The sequence below is a fragment of the Notamacropus eugenii genome, chromosome 1 (genome assembly GCF_028372415.1).
Source record: "Notamacropus eugenii isolate mMacEug1 chromosome 1, mMacEug1.pri_v2, whole genome shotgun sequence".
NCBI lineage: Eukaryota > Metazoa > Chordata > Mammalia > Diprotodontia > Macropodidae > Notamacropus > Notamacropus eugenii.
Window position 1 is genome coordinate 534,753,261 of NC_092872.1, and position 20,056 is coordinate 534,773,316.

The 20,056-nt window shown below is 36.8% G+C and overlaps 1 protein-coding gene across 5 annotated transcripts in view; it reads right to left on the minus strand.

Annotated features, from left to right (window-relative positions):
* Positions 1–20,056, minus strand: part of MEMO1 (mediator of cell motility 1) — a 119,146-nt gene that overhangs the window by 90,317 nt on the left and 8,773 nt on the right. The window contains exon 1 of one of the 5 annotated variants that reach the window (XM_072634120.1): positions 8,561–18,838. The exons of the other annotated variants lie outside the window; for them this stretch is intronic. The gene's annotated coding sequence lies outside the window, so the exon portion shown is untranslated. Of the gene's footprint in view, positions 1–8,560; positions 18,839–20,056 lie in introns of those variants that run through there. 5 annotated transcript variants of the gene reach the window in all.

Genomic DNA, 20,056 nt, shown 5'->3' on the forward strand with positions numbered 1-20,056 from the left:
AGTACCTACTATTAGAAATAACCAAGAATTCTATCTGGCCATGACTGAATTTAGAAAAAAAGGAGTTTAATTTAAGTATTTGGGTAACTTGGTCTCCAAGCAGAGATCAGGTCAAATCCACATAATGCTAGTTACATAAGTCTTTATAATTCATCTAGATTTGAATTTCACCCCTTAAACCCCACTGGTCAGCATTCCAGGGTTCATAAAACCCCACCCTTGGATTCATTTACTTTATTCTTTAAAGGAATACTCTCAGTCCCCCTCCCTTTTGTCTATATCAGAGAGCATGATAAAGGAGTTTTCAATTGCTAAGAGAACTAAAAAAAAAAAAAAGGTAAATTTGAAGATTTCAACCCAAGATATCAATAAAGAAGGTGGCTTTTATGGCTCTCATCCTTACCCTTTGTGGATGAGAGCTGGCCAGGCAGCTGTTTTTGGTATGCAGGAAGAGGCCTTTTCAGAATAAAGAAAAGTATGTTGATTTCCAGGGGAAGCATTCCCCACTCACTGCCTTATACTAGCAGTTTTATCTCTCACATTAGCCATCAGTATAAGTAATTATTTTATATAATTTTTGTGGAAACAAAATTCAATCATACCTTACACTACTTAGCAAGGTTTCTGTGAGGATCAAATGAGATGTTTATAAAGGACCTACAGCACAGTGCTTAGCACATAGTCCCACATATAAATGCTTATTTCTCTCCTCCTTTCCCAAAGAGAGCAACATCATGAAAACCAAGGCAGGAGAAAGCATCCAGGGAGAATGCATGGTAAAGAGGTGCCAAAAACAGCAGAGAACTCAAGAAGAATACAGACTGAGAAAAGACCATTAAATATGTCAATTAAGAAATCATTGTAACTTCAAGCAGAGCGTTTCATTTGAGTGGTAATGCCAAAAGTCACAATGCAAATGGCTGATGAGTTCTTAAGACCCAAAAAACAGCAAAGAAAGGAAGGACCCATATGTACAAAAATACTTATAACCGCTATTTTGTAGTAGCAAAGAAGTAGAAACAAAGGAATCACCAACTGGGAAACAGCTGAACAAATTATTGCAAATGACAATTACTGTATGTGGGAAGTAAGAAAGTTCTGTTGTCCACATTCCTAGGTGATAAGAGTTGTGACCTAGCAAGGACAGGTTAGAGGTCAAAAACTAAGATGCAGGCCTAAGGAGCTGTGTGAGGAACGGCCTATCAGAGAGGAGAACATGGAGTCATATGGCCAGGGGACAGTATCACAGGAGATCCAAAGTTCAGAAAACAGTATAAGAGGCCCCATCTTCCTGCACATGTTGTAGTCTTCCTGTAAACTTACTGAGGAGGCTACCTGTTCATTGAGGGGAACGGACATAAAGATTAATAAAAGCTTTCCTGATTTCACAACAGGTACTGTTTTTTATTTAAGGTGAACATGTTTCTCACTGTTGGGGGTTTGTTGGATGGACTCACTTCCACCACTGTACTATGAAAAATTATGAAAAGGATGACTTCAGAAGAAACTTGGAAAGACTAACAATAATGTGGGAACCAAAAAAAGGAATTCTGTTTCCACAGGACTAAAACTCTTCCTAGCTTTGGGTGATGGTAAAAATTAATAAAAGCTTTCCTGATTTCATAACAAGTATTGTTTTTTGTTTAAGGTAAGCACATTTCTCACAACTGGGGGCTTGTTTGACTCATTTTTCACAAAAATAATAGTAACTAGCATTTAAGAAAACCTTTCAACTTAAACATTATTGAACTTTTTAAAAAGTGATCTGAAAAATACATCAACACACACTAAAAAAGCCAAGTTAACAGTGAATTATACTGAGTTATAATATAGAGGGAGTACTTATTAATTGAAAAATGACTGCTCTCTGGATCACTAATTTTTTTCTTAATTCAGAGTTTTTTAAATCCAAAATCAAGTTCTCTACTTGGACAGATCTAATCTATTTTTAGTCATATGGATAATATAAGCATATATGTATATAAACATATATTTGTATGTATGTATATCATGTGTATATGTAAATTGTACAAATGTGTATGTGTGTATATGTGTAAATATCTGACAATTTGGTGAGTCCACAATTTCATTCACCACTTATTAATCACCTACTTGCTATATACAAAGCACTGCAATAGTCACTAGGGATACCAAGACAGAAAAGAGTACATGACATCACAGAATTTATACTCTACTGAGAGAACATACTATGTATACAACTAAATATAAAAAAAAGGAAAATGGAAGAAAGTGAAAACAGGAAAAACTTCAGAAAACAGGAAAGGTCTCACAGAAAGGGCACCAAAGATGCCCTTTAAAAAAAGATAAGACTTCTGATATATAGAGAAGAGAAGCATACTGGACATGAAGAACAGGTCATTCAAATGCAAAGAGATGGAAGATGGAGTAGCAATTCAGGGAAGAACTAGTTATCCAGTAAACTAGTATACTGAATTCATCAAGGGAAATAATATGAAATAAGAGCAGAATCAGAATAGGGTCCTAAATGCCATGCCAAAGTAGACAGTTTTTTTACCCCGTAAACAATACAAAGCAACTGAAGGTTTACTAACAATCAACCATGTCCTCATTAATCATCTACCACATGTAAGGCACTCAAATTACAAAGACAAAACAACAACTGAACAATCCCTGCCTATACTACACGAGAAATAACATGTGCAAATGTCATTAAAAATAAAACTATATACAAAGCAAATAAAAGGTAATTTTGGGAAGGAGATATAAGTGACTAGGAGAAGCAGGAAAGGCCTACTGCAGGAAGTGGTATCTGGGATCAGTGTTGAAGGAAGTCAGGGATTCTAAGAGTCAGAAGTGAGACATTCCAGACATGGGGAAGAGCCTATACAAAAGTATAGAAGAGGGAGCTAGAATGCAGTGTGTGAGGAACAGAAAAAAGACCACTTTGAGGGGACTAAGGAACATATGAAGGTGAATGATATATAATAAGACTGGAAACGTAGGGTAGAGCCAGGTTGTGAAGAGTTTCAAATGCCAAATAAAAAAGTTTGTATTTTATCTTAAAGGGAATAGGGAGTTTCACTGAGAAGGGGAGTGGCATGCTCATCTATGCCTTAGAAAGATTATTCTGACAGATATGTAGGCATGTATTTGACCAAGGAGAAACTATAGTCAAGGAAACAATTAGGAGGCTATTACAGTAATCCAGATGAGAGCTGAAGAGAGTTTCTACTAGGGTGATGACTGTAGGAATGAATAGAATGAGACAGAGTCAGGAAATGTGTAGAGCAATTGAATGAACATGGGGGAGAAGGAAGGAAAAGAGAAGAGCTGAAGATTTGAGTAACTGGGTAGATGGTGATGCCCTCAACAGAAATAGGGAATTTTGAAAGAGATACTGAATTATTTTGAACATAACGAGTTTGAAAGGCCCAGAAGACATCCTGGGAGATGGCAGGGAGATGTCACCAGAAGGCAGGTGACAATGTAGGAATAGAATTCAAGAGAAAAATTAGGTCTAGATGAATAGCATCAATTAAACAAGCACTAGTAAGTGACTACTAGGGAGGGAGCTAGGGGGCAATGTAAACAGTGGGCTAAGTTAAGAAGACCTGAGTTCAAATACAGCTAAGACGCTAGCTATGTGACTTTGAAAAGTTAACCTGCCTTCCTCAGATTCCTCATTAAAACAGGGAAATTAATACCACTTACATATCCCAGTTGTAAAGATAAAATACTGCTTGTAAAGTACTTTGCAAACTTTAATAAGCTACATAAATGGTAGCTATTATTATGTGTCAAGTACTGAGCTAGGCACTGTAACACAAGTATATAGGAGGAAACAACACCTACTTGCAAGGAGCTTATATGCTGACAGGGGAAGATAATGAGTACATTTAAAAATACAAACAGAATAAAGTATATATCTATATATGGATGTATATATGTATAGCTACAAAGAAACATATATAAACTTAACTGCAGCCTTCTGAGAGTGGAGGAGGAAGGAAAAAAACAACAAAGTAAAGGGGGGTGGAGCCAGATGGTGGAGTAGAAAGACATACATACACTAGTTCTTCCCCCACAGCCCATAAAATACCAGTAAAAAATTGACTCTCAATAAATTCTAGAGCAGCAGAAGCCAGCAAACAACAATGAAAGATTTCCAGCCAAAGGTAACCTGAAAGGCCAACAGGAAAGGTCTATCCCAAGGGACTTTGAGCTGAGCAGAGCTCAGTCCTGGCCTCACAGCACTGGGAGGAACAAGACCAGAACAGGCCTCCAGGGCAGAATTCCCAGCAGGGAACAAAGAAAGCTTCAAAGGCCAGTAAGAGGGCTTTCCCAACTGGGGGAGAGAGGAGCAGGATCCCCCCAGCACTGGCCCCAGGCAGCAGCGGAAGGTTATGAAGCACTCCACCTAAAGTCCCTGGGGGAATTGAGCAGCTAATCTGAATCTCACCCTTGAGCATCGTCCTGGGGTGGGGAGAAGCACTAGGACCCTCCTCTTGACAAAGGATTAAGAAGTCAAGTAACTAGCTGGGGAAATGCCCAAGAAAGAGAAAAAAAAAAAATAAGACCATAAAAAGTTACTTTGTGAACATTCTTTCAGATGAGGAAGAACAGTACATACTGTCAGAGGAAGTCAAGGCTTCTGCATCCAGTACCTCCAAAATGAATACGCAATGGGCTCAGGCCATGGAAGAGCTTGAAAAGCAAGTCAACAGCTTGCTAAAGGAGACCCAAAAAAATGCTGAAGAAAATAACACCTTTAAAAAGACGCTAACTCAATTGGCAAAAGAGGTCCAAAAAGCTAATGAGAAGAAGAAGGCTTTAAAAAGGAGAATTAGCCAAATGGAAAAAGAGGTTCAAAAGCTCACTGAAGAAAATAGTTCTTTAAAAATGAGAGTGGAGCTGAGGGAAGCTAATGACTTTATGAGAAACTAAGAAATTACAAAACAAAACCAAAAGAATGAAAAAATAGAAGATAATGTGAAACATCTTACTGGAAAAACAGCTGACCTGGAAAATAGATCCAGGAGAGACAATTTAAAAATTACGGGACTACCTGAAAGCCATGATCAAAAAAAGAGCCTAGATATCATCCTTCATGAAATTATCAAGGAAAACTGCCCTGATATTCTAGAACCAGAGGGCAAAATAAATATTGAAAGAATCCACTGATCACTTCCTGAAAGAGACCCAAAGAGAGAAACTCCTGGGAATATTGTAGCCAAATTTCAGAGTTTCTAGGTCAAGAAGAAAACACTGCAAGCAGCTAGGAAGAAATAATTCAAGTACTGTAGAAATACGATCAGGATAACACAGGATCTGACAGCTTCTACATTAAGGGATCAAAGGACTTGGCATAGGATATTCCAGAAGTCAAAGGAATTGGGAGTGAAACCAAGAATCACCTACCCAGCAAAACTGAGCATAATACTTTAAGGGAAAAAATGGTAATTCAATGATATAGAGGATTTTCAAGCATTCTTGATGAAAAGACCAGGGCTGAATAGAAAATTTGACTTTCAAATACAAAAATCAAGAGAAGCATGAAAAGGTAAACAGGAAAGAGAAATCATAAAGGACTTCCTAAAGCTGAACTGTTTACATTCCTACATGGAAAGATAATATTTGCAACTCTTGAGACTGTTCTCAGTATTTGGGTAAGTGGAGGGATTATACACACACACACACAGACACACACACACATATACAGACAGACAGTACAGGTTGAGTTGAATTAGAAGAGATGGTATCCATAAAAAAATAAAACAAAATTAAGGGGTGAGAGGAAAATATTGGGAGCAAAAAGGGAGAAATGGAATAGGGCAAATTATCACTCATAAAAGAGATAAGAAAAATCTTTCTCAATGGAGGGGAAAAGGGAGGAAGTGAGAGGGGAAAAGTGAAGCTTACTCTCTCTTCACATATGGCTTAAGGAGGGAATAACATGCTCACTAAATTTGATATAAAAATCTATCTTACGCTACAGGAAAGTAGGGGAGAAGGGGACAAGTGGAGTGAGGGGGATGATAGAAGGGAGGGCAAATGGGAGAAGGGAGTAACTAGGAAGTAAACACTTTTGGGAAGGTACAAGGTCAAATGAGAGAACAGAATAAAAGGGGGACAGGGTAGGATGGAGGGGAATATAGTTAGTCTTACACAACATGACTATTATTGAAGTCTGTATTGAATTGCTTGCCTTCTCAGTGGGGATGGGTGAGGAGGGAGGAAGGGAGAGAAGTTGGAATTCAAAGTATTAGAAACGAATGTTGAGAATTGTTATTGCATATAACAATATGCAATACATATAAGAGATAAGAAATACAGGTAATGGGGTACAGAATATGGGGATAAGGGACAGATGGGGTGTGATAGAAGGGAGGGCACATTGAGGGAAGGCGTAATCAGAGTGCAAGGTGTTATGGGGTGGTGGGAGGGGAGGGATGGTGAGAAAAATTGGAACTCAAAATTTTGTGGAAACAAATGTAATCTAAAAATAAATTTAAAAAAGAATAAAGTAAAAAAGTGCACAGCAGAAAACAAAAGAACTCACAAGGAGGCAAAGAAAAGATGAACAATTTTCAACACAACAACTATTATTCAACATACACGGGCTTTCTTGAAATGAAAATTTCTTGTTACATAATTTGAATCCTCTTATGTTCTGCTACGCACATGACAGATTTTTTTTCTTTTTAACTTGTATTTAAGTTCCAATATGTTTTTGTGATGTGTTTTTGAAAAAATATGTTAAAAAGAAATAAATGAAAAAAAAAATGAAAAATACAGAATAAATATGAAATTAATAAAGTCATATATAGACAGAAATTAAATACAAGGTGATTTGTGAAGGAGGGTAGCAGCAAATGGAGAAATCAGAAAAGGCTTCATGTAGAAGATGGTACATGAGCTGCATCTTAAAGAAAGACAGGAAATGGGAAGGGTAAGCTGAGTGCACCACATTCCAGGAATTTGGGACAATAGCTGATACAAGGCAACAAAAGGGGTGATAGAATGTTTTCTATGAGGAACAGAGAGAAGGCCAGATCTGACAGTCATCTACATAGAAATATTTCATCCAAATGTAGCTGATAAGATCAAGACATAATGTGGAGAAAGAAAAGAACTCAAGCCAGGACTCTAAGGAACACCCAGACCAGGAGTTTGGAAGATTAATAAAAGATGTAGGAAAAGAGATAGAGAAACAGCCATCAAAAATATAAGAAAGAACCAGGAAGTTAAGGGAAATGTCAATGATGAAGGGTTGCTCAGTAATATCAAAAATCGCAAACAGATCAAGGAAATAAATGACAGAAAAAGCCACTTGATTCTGCAAGTAAAAATTAATTTAACCCTAGAGAATATTGTTTCAATAAGTGTCAGGGTCAGAAATCAGAATGTAAGGTACTAACAAGCGAGTAGTGAGAAAGTGAAATTTATAGTACATACCTTTTTTCTAAGAGCTTACACAAGTAAAGACAAAGAAAGAACTGGTCCCTCCAAGCCCTTATTCCATGACTATTCCAATCAGATTAATTTGTTCTCCAGTTCAGAAACTATGATCCCAGGTAAGCTTCTCTCAGCTTCCTGTTACTGGCTGAGCTAAATTACTCTAAGGGCCATTAAGGAAAACAATATACCTTTCCCTTGCCTTCAGCTAGATATTAATGACTTCAGTCTCCCCCTTCCCTTACTTTGGGGTTCAACTGGCTAGATGTCCTTCCCTTCCTCTTCCCATACCCTTCTCTTCTCCCCTCCCCTTCCTTCCTTCCTTTCTTCCCAAGCTCCACTTAATGACTGGCTTAGAGTGATTATCAATGGCCAGGTTAATTTACTTATTTTTTTTTTTTTGTTCATTAAAAGGGCCACCTCCTGACTACTTCTTAAAGAGGCCTATGCACTCAATGGGCATTACCTCCCTCTAAGTGAGTACCTCAAAAGGTTAAAAAGGCCAAGGTCTCCCATTGTATCCTGGGTCATCTCCAGTCATCCTGATGAATATCTGGTCACTAGACCCAGATGGCTCAGGAGGAGAAAGTGAGGTTGGTGACTCTGCACAGCCCTCCCTCACTCAAAACAAAAGTCAAGGGCAAGTCATATTATCAATTCCCTGATGTCACTGTCTTCTTAGAAAACAAAGGAACACAACACAATGACTTACTTATGAGGACAAAGATTTGATTTATGCTAGTGCAGCAGGCAGTACAATGAATCAACCAATTTGCCCCACCTTAATGTAACAAGATGCTCTATACCCTGACACACATTTATCAGGTCAGAACTAATCTCATGAATCAAAGGGACTAAATTAGAAATAAAAAGTTCTTAATTTGTAAAGAGCAAAATCTTTCAGCTATTGGATGAAATGAAATGATGCTGAAATGATGCTATAAATGAAATACAGTAAATTTGGTTAAAAAGGCAGACACACCCTATGGAATGCAGATGAATTAACAAACCAGTTCAGACTCCAGCATGCCAGTGTTAGGCCAGCCTAATGATGAACACAGCTTCAGCCAAAACCCTGACAGGAAAAAGAGAGTCTTTATCTCCTCCCTCTTCTCCCCCTGACCTTGTGAATATCATGAAGTTGGAAGACTTTGGACTTCCCATGAATATCCAAACAGTGTTCCTGAAAAACAAAAATGGATAATGGCAGCAATGGCATCAAGAGCAAAATAAACTAGACAAAATAAGAAAGACAGCTTCAGGATTCCACAAGGAGCCCAACAGAAAGCTACATCATTCTTTAAGAGTAAATTAATGAAGACACCCCAACAGGAGGGAAAATGGACTTCTAGCAACAAGGAACTATGAATAATTCCTTTGTTACATGTGCCCTTGAAGTCTGAGTCCACTTTTTCTCTGGACTCTGTACTTGTGAGAGAGTGTGTCCCAGTTTGGAAAGATGTTTTATTACAACTGTTCCATTTCTAAAAGCTGACTGTCTGGCTGGCTAATTGATTTCAATTGATACTCAAAGGGGAAGTATACCAATGGGGGCACAGGGGCTATAGAACTAAAAAATCTCCAATTTCTCATAATTACTCCCTGGAACCTTCTGGAAAAGGAATTACAGCTTCTCTGACCAGACTTGAGAGCCAAGTGTGGTTTGGATGAGAAAGCCCAGAGCCAACATGACTTATAAATGGAACTTCTGTGATAAATATGGGGCCTTCACATTTAGAGGAACCTACTGTAAAGACTGCCCACCTGGAACTCTAGTTATGGGATAGTCTAGCTTTCAGGATGCACTAGAGAAAAATTAAGGATGTTTTCCCCTTTGTTTTAGATCATAATTGAACAATCTATTTTCTAATGTGTTGTCTCCTTACAAGTTAATCTAGCTTCTTTGTGATAACTTTTGCTTGTTTCAGTGTTTATGTACTGATATCTTTGTATTACTGAATCCAATGTTAGAAGTGTAGCTAATAAGATATACAAATTTTGCATACAGAAAATATTAGTGCCTAGCTCATAAATGTTCATTTCTTTCTTTTGCTTTTAGTAGTCAATAAACATTTATTAAGCACCTACTTAATAGGTGCCAGGTACTGGGCTAAGTGCTGGGGATACAATAAAAAGGCTTATGTTGTGACATGAGGCTAAACAGCTTACCTGTGTTTTTTTATTGGCACCAAGTTCATAGGATAATGTTTGCCTGCTGACCTATCAACTCCAAATGCTTAATCCTCTATTGGAAACCCCACACACACAGAACTTACTTGATACTCCCCCCACACTCCCTCTCCTCAAAAATAAACATGTTTGTCCTATTGCTAGATGAGTTCAGAATTCCATTAGGACTGCCTCAACGGTGGGAGGAATCCTGTGGAATTCTGTGGAATTTTCTTTTGCTCTTTAATATAGGGACCCTGAAGAAATCTACCCAAACCTCCAAAGGAACTGCAAATGGTATGAGAAATTCTGGTGTTCCTTGCTTGGAAAGAAACACTCTAGAGATTCTGTCCAGACCTCAGATACATGATCTTATGCACTGACAGAATACTGGAAGAGTTTTCATTCAGATGGCAGTTTGGTTTGTCACTTAAAAGTGAGGGGAGTGACTTCCAGTCAACTCCAGGTCCCTAATCCCTATTGGACAAATTCCACATACTCTGGGTTATTAAAGGAACTAAGCTTTCCTCCCAAAAGAAGACTGACTTTCTTTTCCTTTCTTTCTTTTTTTTTTTTTTGAGGGTGTGGGCAGGAAAGGATGGAGGGAGGCAATCAATATTAAGTGACTTACCCAGAGTCACACAGCTAGTAAATGTCTGAAGCCACATTTCATTTCAGGTTCTCCTGATTCCATGGCCTGTGCTCTAACCATTGTGCACCCACCCAAGTGCCTCTTTTCTTTTCCTTTTAAATTAGTTTACAATTAAGCACAGTCTGTGTGCGTATAGAGCAGGAGGGCCCCTTAAGGGACAGGAAAAGGGCAAGAACTTCAGGTTCCCTTCAATGGATCAGTGTTGCTATACAAGCACCAATTTAAGTCAGTTTAGTTTTCAACCTGAAGGGTGAGGTGGTGACTTCCAAAGTTCCTAATCCCTGTGGGGAGAACTCTTTGTGCTTTTTGAGCTCCGTCAGGGCTAGGCTTTCCTTCTGAGAAGGGATACTTAGTTTTTTAATTCTTTTTTTTCCCCTATCTTTACTGCTTTGGGGTTGAATAAGGCCTTTTTGCAAGCACTAAGGCAGAGAAAACTGTAGGTTTGCAAAATGATTGTTTGTTCAACTGTATCACTATATATCTGTTCATATGGGAGAATTAAAAATTAAAATTAATTTTAATTTTAATTAATTAATTTAATTAATTAAAAAATCTGATTAGGAACTGTGCCACAGACTTTTTCCAAAGGCTTTTTAGTATAAAGTATGACATAAGATATTCAAAAAGGAGAATGCTGAACTTCCCCAACTCACCAAAAAGCTACATAGGATTTGGAACTAATAGATTTTGCCAAACACACTCTAGGAAATCTGCTGAGGGAAGCAAATGTTAAGCTAGGGGAAAAGAATGTACGGAGAAGAAGGGAGAAAAGGTCAACGTATCAAGTACTCAACCCATTTAAAGTAACAAATTAGAAGGATGCTTCAGACACTGATATATCAGGTCAGAATATATCTACTGAATCTATCAGTCAAAAGTATTAAAAATCCTCACTTTTTACTTTAAAAAGTCCTTAATGGAGCAAAAATGCTTCCAAGTACTGAATGAAATTAAATGATGCTACACGGAAGTACATTAAGATTGACTGAAGAGTCAGCAATGCCCTGAGGCTTTGAATAAAATACCAAGTCAATCTGGAACCCAGAATTCCAGTATCGGGCCAGGTTAGTGATGAAAACAGCTTCAGCCAAGAATCTGAAAGGGAATCCCATTGAGAAAGCCTCTGTCTATCAGACCCCACTTGATCTGAAGATGATCATGTGAACTTCAAAATGTCAGAACATTTTGGACTTCCCACAGGCATTCTAGCAGTATCCCCCAGAACATCAATGACTGATGGCAGCATCTGCATTGGAAACAGAAGAATAACTACACATGATGAAAAAATGTAGCTTTAGAATTTTAAAAGGAACCTCACAGAAAATTATACCATGCCTAGAGAGAACTTCATAAGGATCCCACAAAGTGGAAAGAAGACCTCTAGCAACAAGGATCTGTGAATTACCTCTCTGCTACATTTTGCTCTAATTTCCCTGGGATTCTATATGGTACTCGTGGGAGAGTGTGTCCTTCCATATAGGTGAATTTTTTTGTACCCCCTGTTCTTACTATATATTACCTTAGTGAGTACCTATTTGTAAAAGCTAAGTAAGTTTGGCTAGCTAACTGATATCAACTGCAATTCAACTAGGGAGCAGAGCATACCTGTAAGCATTTGTAAGCAACTATGCTGCAAAACAAAACAAACCCTCAAGGTTACCCTTAAGATCCTGAAGGGAAAAGTAGTCAGCCACCATCTAGGAACTCCATCTGGTGCAAATAGGGGTTTGAAATAAGTAGTCTCAGAACTCCCCCTAATTTATATATTATTTTAAGGTATGCAAAAAGAGCTTTACATTTCATCTCATTTGATTCTCAAAATGATTCTGTGAGAAAGGTGCTACTATTTTCTCCATTTTACAGATGAGGAAACTGAGAATGAAAAAGGTTAATCATTTTTTCAGGATCAGAAACTTAAGTGTTTTAATGGCCCATCTCAGGGTCATAAGTCATTTACCTGGACTGCGCCCCTTTCTAATGCCTCTTCCTCCAATAACAAAGGTTATATATTTTTACCGTAATTTACAAACAAAAATTTGTGGGCATATCCCAATAGTAGCACAGTCTCCCTACACCTTGGCAAATAACTGAGTAGTCATTTAAAACCAGTCCCTTATAGGTGAACAATGAGGAATTTTCAGACATGGCCAACAGGTGAATTTGTTTTGTTTGACTATATGTAAGTACAATTTTTTTGAGGTTTGTTTTAGTTTCTTTTTTTGAGGGGGGGTGAAAAAGATGGAAGGAATAAAGAAAAAAATATCAATAACATGGTTTTTAAATATACAGAAAACAGCAAAATAAAGTTGAAAAGGGGAGAAAGACAAGCAAGGCAGTGATGGTATTAGGGTATTAAATTTACTTCCCAATGTCCCCACAAAACTGTAGGTAAAAAAGATTCATATTTTCACACAGAATCTTCTTTTTCCATTCTTTTTTGTATATGGAAACATTCACGTTTGTCGATGTTTGATTGGAAGGGGAAGAGAAGGGAAGAAAAAAGAAAAATGGGTGGGGGACACCACAGTCTTTGTCATCCTGTCAAGTGCTCTCTCCAACAGGGATAACAGCTGTGCAGGTTCCATCCTGTTAACTCACAGGACCAGGATTACACATTTAGAGCCAGAAGGAACCTGAGAGATGAAGTTCAACCTCCCTCATTTTTCAGATGAACAACCTGAGATCCATTAAGTAACCACCCAAACAGGTAGCAAGATGCAGAGACAGGTTTGATTCTGTTCCTGACTCCAAATCCAACATACTTTTCATTGGTCCACATTGACATTTTTCTTTCCATGTCTCTGTTCCTGTTTAAAGTCTCTGATTCCTTCAAGGTCCAACTGAGATGTACTTCCTCCATAAGTCTACCATGACACACACCCCCATCACAAAGTGATCTTTCTCCTCAAATTTTCTTTTAGCATTTAGCCTACATCTCTCAATAATTATTCTCATTCTACTCTATATCATATTTATTTATGCCACCACCATCCCTCCCCTCAAGAAAACAAACTTCTTTAAGACAAAGACAATTTCATTCTTGGCTTTGTATTGCCAGCAACTAGAACATGTCTGACATAAAAGGAAATTAATAAACTCTTGCTAATTAACTGACTATAAAAGTCCTTCAGGACATCATTTTACCTCTTACAACCTCAAGGCCTGCTAGTACAGTGCCCTAAGCAAAGGTGCTAATGTTTCTTGAGTGAAGATTATATCTCCAACAATTAACACAGTGCCTGGCACATAGCAGATACTTCATAAATACGATTATCAATTGACTACTTTTTTGAAAAAGTTTTACTTCTTTTCTAATCGCTGTATTTTTTAATTATACCACAACTTGTGCTTGATAACAGCAGTTATAGCAGTTATACTAAGAATTATAATTCCATACAATGTCTTAAGTTATAGATAAGTAAAAACACATGCAGAATGGGCCAGAATGCCAAGTACCTTTGGACTGCATTCATTTTTATTTCCTTTCTAAATAAATATTGGCTGATAAATTAACTACAAGGATATGTGCCAGAATTGGATCCGTGATCTCGTCCGTGGCTACTTCCTCCAGTGACATAGATCACAAGTGAGCCAAGACTGTCTATCCTATAATAATTTTCCACGTTTTCCATAAGTTTTCCACAATGGATCCATTCACTGATAGTCTTCCTCACCTTCTTCTCCTGACATTTCAGGGATGCAAATAAAGCATGTGGGCTGACTTGTTCCTGCCATGTGAGTGACTGGCAGGTAACAAACTTATCAACTTAAATTCTATTTAATGAAAAATAAACGTCACAGAAAAGATAATTTGGGGGTCAGAAAAACACCAAGTCTCTCTGAATTCAGTTTCTTCACCTATAAAATGGAAAGAATAACATTAGAACAAACTTCTTCACAGGACTGCTGTTTGGAAAGGGTTATGTGATGCATAAAGCAATAGATAAATGTGTCCTCATTAGCCTTGCACACAATTCATGGTACAGCGGAAAATATGTTGGGCCTGGAATCAGAAAACCTAGGTCTGAATCACAATTCTTCCACTTCTACCTGGCTTAAGTAAGTAATTAAACTCTAGGCCTCAATTTCTTCATCTGTAAAATGAAGAGCCAGGATTAGATGACCTCTAAGATAGCTTCTAGTTCTAAATGTATGTTCTTACAAAATCAATACCACCTGGAAGATTACTCATGTTTTCTGTCAATTTAACTATGATTCACCTACAAAAAATAAAGTTATTCTCAAGATCAAAAATAAGATTCTGTTAAGTTATACAACTTTGAACTATCCTGTAGTATATTAAATGCATCATTATTACAAGCATACCTCATTTTATTATGCTAGGGCACAATGCAAACAAATTAAAAATTAGATTCCTTGTATTTCCAATGTCTCAAGTCAATGCAAAAATCTGCTATGATATATCTAAAGTTTTAAATATTCAAAATGAAAAAAATCAGTGTAATCCAATTAATTGACCATAAGGCAAATGGAACTTGAACTTTTAATTTGTCACTAGTCATCCATTAACACACAGAAAACTTTTTCTACCTACTGTAGGGTAGAAAAGTTCTTGCTGACAAATGACACTTAATGCAAGAAAAATAATCGCTGGTCAGCAGAGAATATTTTTATTTGTAAGAAACACTGTAAGAAGGGAAATATATCAATAAATAACTATCATTAGAAAGAAGAAAAAGCCATACTATGGATTGAAATTGAAAAATAAATCTGAAAGGAAATCTCTTTGAAAGGAAGCTCCTCTGATTCCAAAGACAATGGAATCCACTCTGCCAAACTGCCTCCCTCAGCAAGGTGGATAACCCAGCGTGATTTAGAGCTGCTATGGCTACAAAAAAATTAAATGTTATATCATTAGCCGTTAGTTAAACTTGTCCTCATGAGTCTGAGTTCAGAAAGTTCTATCTTCCAATTTTGGCAGGACCTGCCTCAACTGGTACTCTGCTGGCACAGCTTTCAAGAACTCTCCACAACACAATAGTGCATAGATATGGGTTTTAATTCCACTTATATATTTATACATTCTCCCTCCCCACCAAAAAAGAAAAAAAAAAAGCTCTACCCAGACTGCAAGCTCTCAGAAATAGATGTCTAATACAGACAGCTCTCTCTAATCCAAATACCAGCTTAAATTTCAGCAGAAGAGAGGAATAAACCCAACACAGCAAGACTACCACACTCCTGTATGGCAGTGACTACATGTTCCCAACTTTTCCCTACTCCAAGAAAACTTTTTCCCCTACTTCAGAGAAAAAAATGTCAAAATAAATGGCATAAAACAGTAATAATAATAATAATGATCTTAAAAAGCAGAAACAAAAGATGTCATACATAAGCTGTGAATTCACTAGAAAAAGACCAAAATTTAGCCCTGTTACTATGCCAGACTAAGAAGAGGGAAAATTGAACAAAAGAACATCATAATAAAGACAAAGTAAAATTCAGGAAGTAAAGGGGTGAAAACATGAATAAATAATGTATAAAGTATATCTTCCTAAAAGTGGATGGCAAAAAGAGTTACCATCATAAAAAGAAACGTATGTTTCTAACAACACCCTCAAGTAGGGAAAAAAAAAAACAACCTGTAATTCTACATTCCACATTTAACAGGTTTTTGGGGGGTTTTTTAATGGCAGCTATATGGAAGACAAGTTGTACAGAGAAGGAGATAAGTAGACCAATTAAGAGGTTACTGCAAAAGTCCATGCAAAAGTTCATAGAAGAAGTGACTAACCTGGCCTTGGTTAGAATAGAGATAAGCAGAGGAAGAAGGATGGCAGAGATGCTGAGAGGGTACAACCGACAAGACTTGACAAGTGTTTAGATGGCGGTGGAAAGAACCAAAAAGAAAGAGGAATGTAAAATGACTCCAAGTTTTTGAACCTAGATGACTGGAAGGACAGTATTGTTCTCAGGAATGTGAGGAGGAAAGGTAATTTTTGGGAAAAAGACAAATCAGTAAAAATGTACAGATAATGAGCAAAAAGACAAAACATGCTTCGTATGGGGGTGGGCAGAGGGGATGACAAGGGGAGCAAATTAATCCCTTCCAGTTTTAAAATCCTATGACCTACATTAGCAGTTTTTATTTACATCCATAAGCACTAAAGAAAATGTCATCTTATATATGCACTCTAATTTTTAAAACTTTTAAAAGATGAAGTGGTTTTTTTTTGTTAAATGAGCTGCTATAATTCACTTAGAAAGTTAAAAGTAAGTTATACTTGATCCAACCATTCAGGAAAGCAATCTGGAATTATGTTAAATTCTAAAATGTCCATACCCTTCGACCCAGAGGTCTCACTACTAGGCATATCAAGAAGGTAAAAGGTAAAGAAAGTGCCTATATATACCAAAATATTTATAGCAGTAGTTTTTTGTAATCACAAAGAATTAAGCAAAGAAAATGCCCAATGAATGGGAACTGGTTAAACAAACTGTGGAACGTGAATATACACCATAAAAAACGATGAATATGGTTAGCCAAGTGATCAACAAGCATTCATTAAGCACTTCTATGTGCAAGCACTGTGCTATGTTCTAAGAATACCAAAAAAAAGGCAAAAACAATCCCTGTCTTCAAGGAGCTCAGTATCTCCCCTTTACTCTAAGAAAGGAGACAACATTAAAACAACTATGTACAAGATACATACCAGGAAAACTGGAGGCAATCTTGGAGGGAAGGCACTAAATGATGGATACTGGGCAAAACACTGCTTGCAAAGAGACAGGATATGAGTTCTCTTGAAGAAAGCCAGAAGATAGAGATGACAAAGAAAGGGAAGAGAGACAAATAGGAAGCCATACTGCAAAAAGAAGCAGAACCAGGAAAATATACAGAACTATAACAACATAAATGGAAAGAATAATAACAAGAATAAGAAATGAATGCAGTGTCTAATGACTCATGTTAACCCCTAAAGAAGAGATCTAAGAAGGCATCTCCCACCCTTCTTTGCAAGGGTGGGGAACTTATCAATTCCTCATTAAATTACAATATCAGACTCAGTCGAATGGTATTGCTGAACTGGATTTTTATTCTTCTTTGCTCTTCATTAAATGGGATGGGCTGAGGGAAGAAAAAAATGGAGGGGGAAAGGAGCTGGGAAAAGCAGATGATGTAAAAATAAAAGACAGCAATAAAAGTATTTTAAATAAATTATATACATTTCCCCTCAGCATTTAGAAAATTCATTAGTAATAATTTCCCTATAATACATATAGCACAGGCAAATCCCTGGGTTAGCATTTATGGTTACAAAACTAAATTTGTTCCTAAACGGTGCTAAAACTGGCATCAGATAATCCCAATGAGACAGGCAAACATTTTAATTATTGTCTTTTGTAATATCTTGTATGTGATTTTATTTCTGAATACAAAATTTTTGTCAGATTTCCAGTTCTTAAGACACAACATTCTTGAAATACTGCTTCAGTAACAATTAATAAAAATAAAGTCAATATCTTCACCAAAACTCTTGCTTTTTTCATTCAATCAACAACTACGAAAATATTTAAGCATACATAAAATATCATCCATGACGCAGCTGGTATAATTTTCAATTACTGTTAAAAAAAAAAAAATGATGCCCAGAAAAAACTACATAACAAAATTTAGAAACTATATTAAAATTAGTTTCTTTAAAATGGCCCAAATCCTACTGGCCACATCTGAATCAAACCTTTACAATATTGCTTTAAATTTTATTGTTTTGCCCTAACTCAATTGAGGGCTCTGCCTAAAATAAGAATTAACATTACTCATATTTACATGGTGCTCTAGGTTTTACAAAGCATTTTCTATACAACAATCCTGAGAGGTGGTAGTAGTATTCCAACTTCAATAATTACATTAACTACTAAATGAATGTCTGACGCAGAAGTGGAAGCCAGGTCTGATTCGAAGTACAGCAGGCTAGCCACTAAAATTATGCTGCTACAATGTACTCTCATTTCTAAAGCCCAAAGCATATGAAATAACTGTTAAAATAACGGTTAAAATGCATATATAATTTGGAATAACACTGGACTAGAAATAAAATAATGCAGGTTCTGGCCCTACTTTGCCACCAACTAGAAACTAGACAACTTTAAAGGTCTCTTTTAACTCAAAGTAGCCAAGGTTCTACCAATGATCACTTTTACATTCAAAACCCAGAAAGGTTGGCTTCAACAAGGATATAAATTCCAATACCACCTAAGGTCCCTAAATGTTGAAAATGGTGCTTCCCTGAATACTGCCGATTTCTTTCCATTATGTTTTGCAAACCTTAAGTGTTAACATAATATTTATAAAGACCCACCTTTTTATTGACTCAAAAGAGATTTCATTTTTATACTTAGCTCAAAAAACTGAAAAACCTGAAATGAAGTAAAGGCATTTTCTAATTTGTGTTTAAAAAAAAAAAAAGGCTCAGATTTATGGGAAGGCATGGATAAGAGTCTCATAGAATGGTTAGGCATGGATGGGTTATGATGGCTGAAAAGAATACCCATATTACCCTTGAGTCTGGAGGAACTGAGTTCAAATAGGATCTTAGACACTTAGTAGCTGAGTGACCCTGGGCAAGACACTTAACCCTGACTGCCTGGGGAGGTCTTGGGGGGGGGGGGGGGGGGAGAGGCGGGGAGAGACAAGAGATAGAAAATATTCTTCTCAATGAGGTTTGTAGATTCCCTGAAGAAAAAGACCTTGTTCTTTCAGAAAAGCACCACTAGAAACTTACATTCTGGAAAAAGGTGAAAAAGGAAGAAGAAGAAGAAGAAGAATTGCATTTACAACACATTTTAAGGTTTTCAAATTCACATATATTATCTCATTTGATCCTCATCTGATCCATCCTGAAGAAAGTAACACTTCAAGGACTTAAATAACTTGCCAATCTGCCACAACTAATGTCAGAAATAAGATTCAAACCCAGGTCTCTCCTGAATTCAAATCCAACATGCTTCCCAATATATGTCTTAACTACTAATAATTTTTATTTGTATAGAACTTAGCAGTTTTCAAACCACCTTTACATAAGCTATCCTCAGAACAACCCTAAGTAGACAAGGCAGGTACTGGTATATCCATTTTACAGATACAGAAACTGAGACTCAGAAAAAGTTAAGTGTTTTGCCCAAAACTAATCAGGACCTAAATTTTCTGACTGCTCACAAGCTCTTTATTACTATATGCCAAACTGCTTCATCAGAGATAGGGTTTAAAGTCAAGTTAGTCAGGGTTTTAAATCTGAAAAGCCAATAAAGAAAGGTACTAGAAAATAGATTGTCAGTTCTATCAAGCTTAACCTTGATATTCATGCATTCTTTGCTAGGTAATTTTGTCTTCAGGGCAAAAAGTAAATAAATATGTAATAAAAAAAGAAAAGAACAGCATATTATAAACTCTCTTTGGTTAGAAATGAACTTTTGAATTTTTTAAGTCACTAAATTGCATCTTTACTCAGTAAAGTTGTTCAGCAGAGCAACTAGTGGTGCTCTCATTAATTATAAACCATAGAACTGTTCACAAATTTCTTCTGACTCCCTGGAACAAAAGACAAAGCCATATGCCTAAAAATACAAAAGATTAATGGGGTTTTGAGCCCAAAAACTTTAGTATTACCAAACGAAATAACTGCTTAAAAAGTAATAAAGTGAAATTTAAAAAAAGTAATTTAAAAAGCAAAAACATTTTTGCTATACTCCACTAGTTCTGTGCCCTCATAGACCCAAATCCTCCCTTCAATTGATGCAGATCACAACTCATCCTTGCTTTCTCAATCTGTGTGC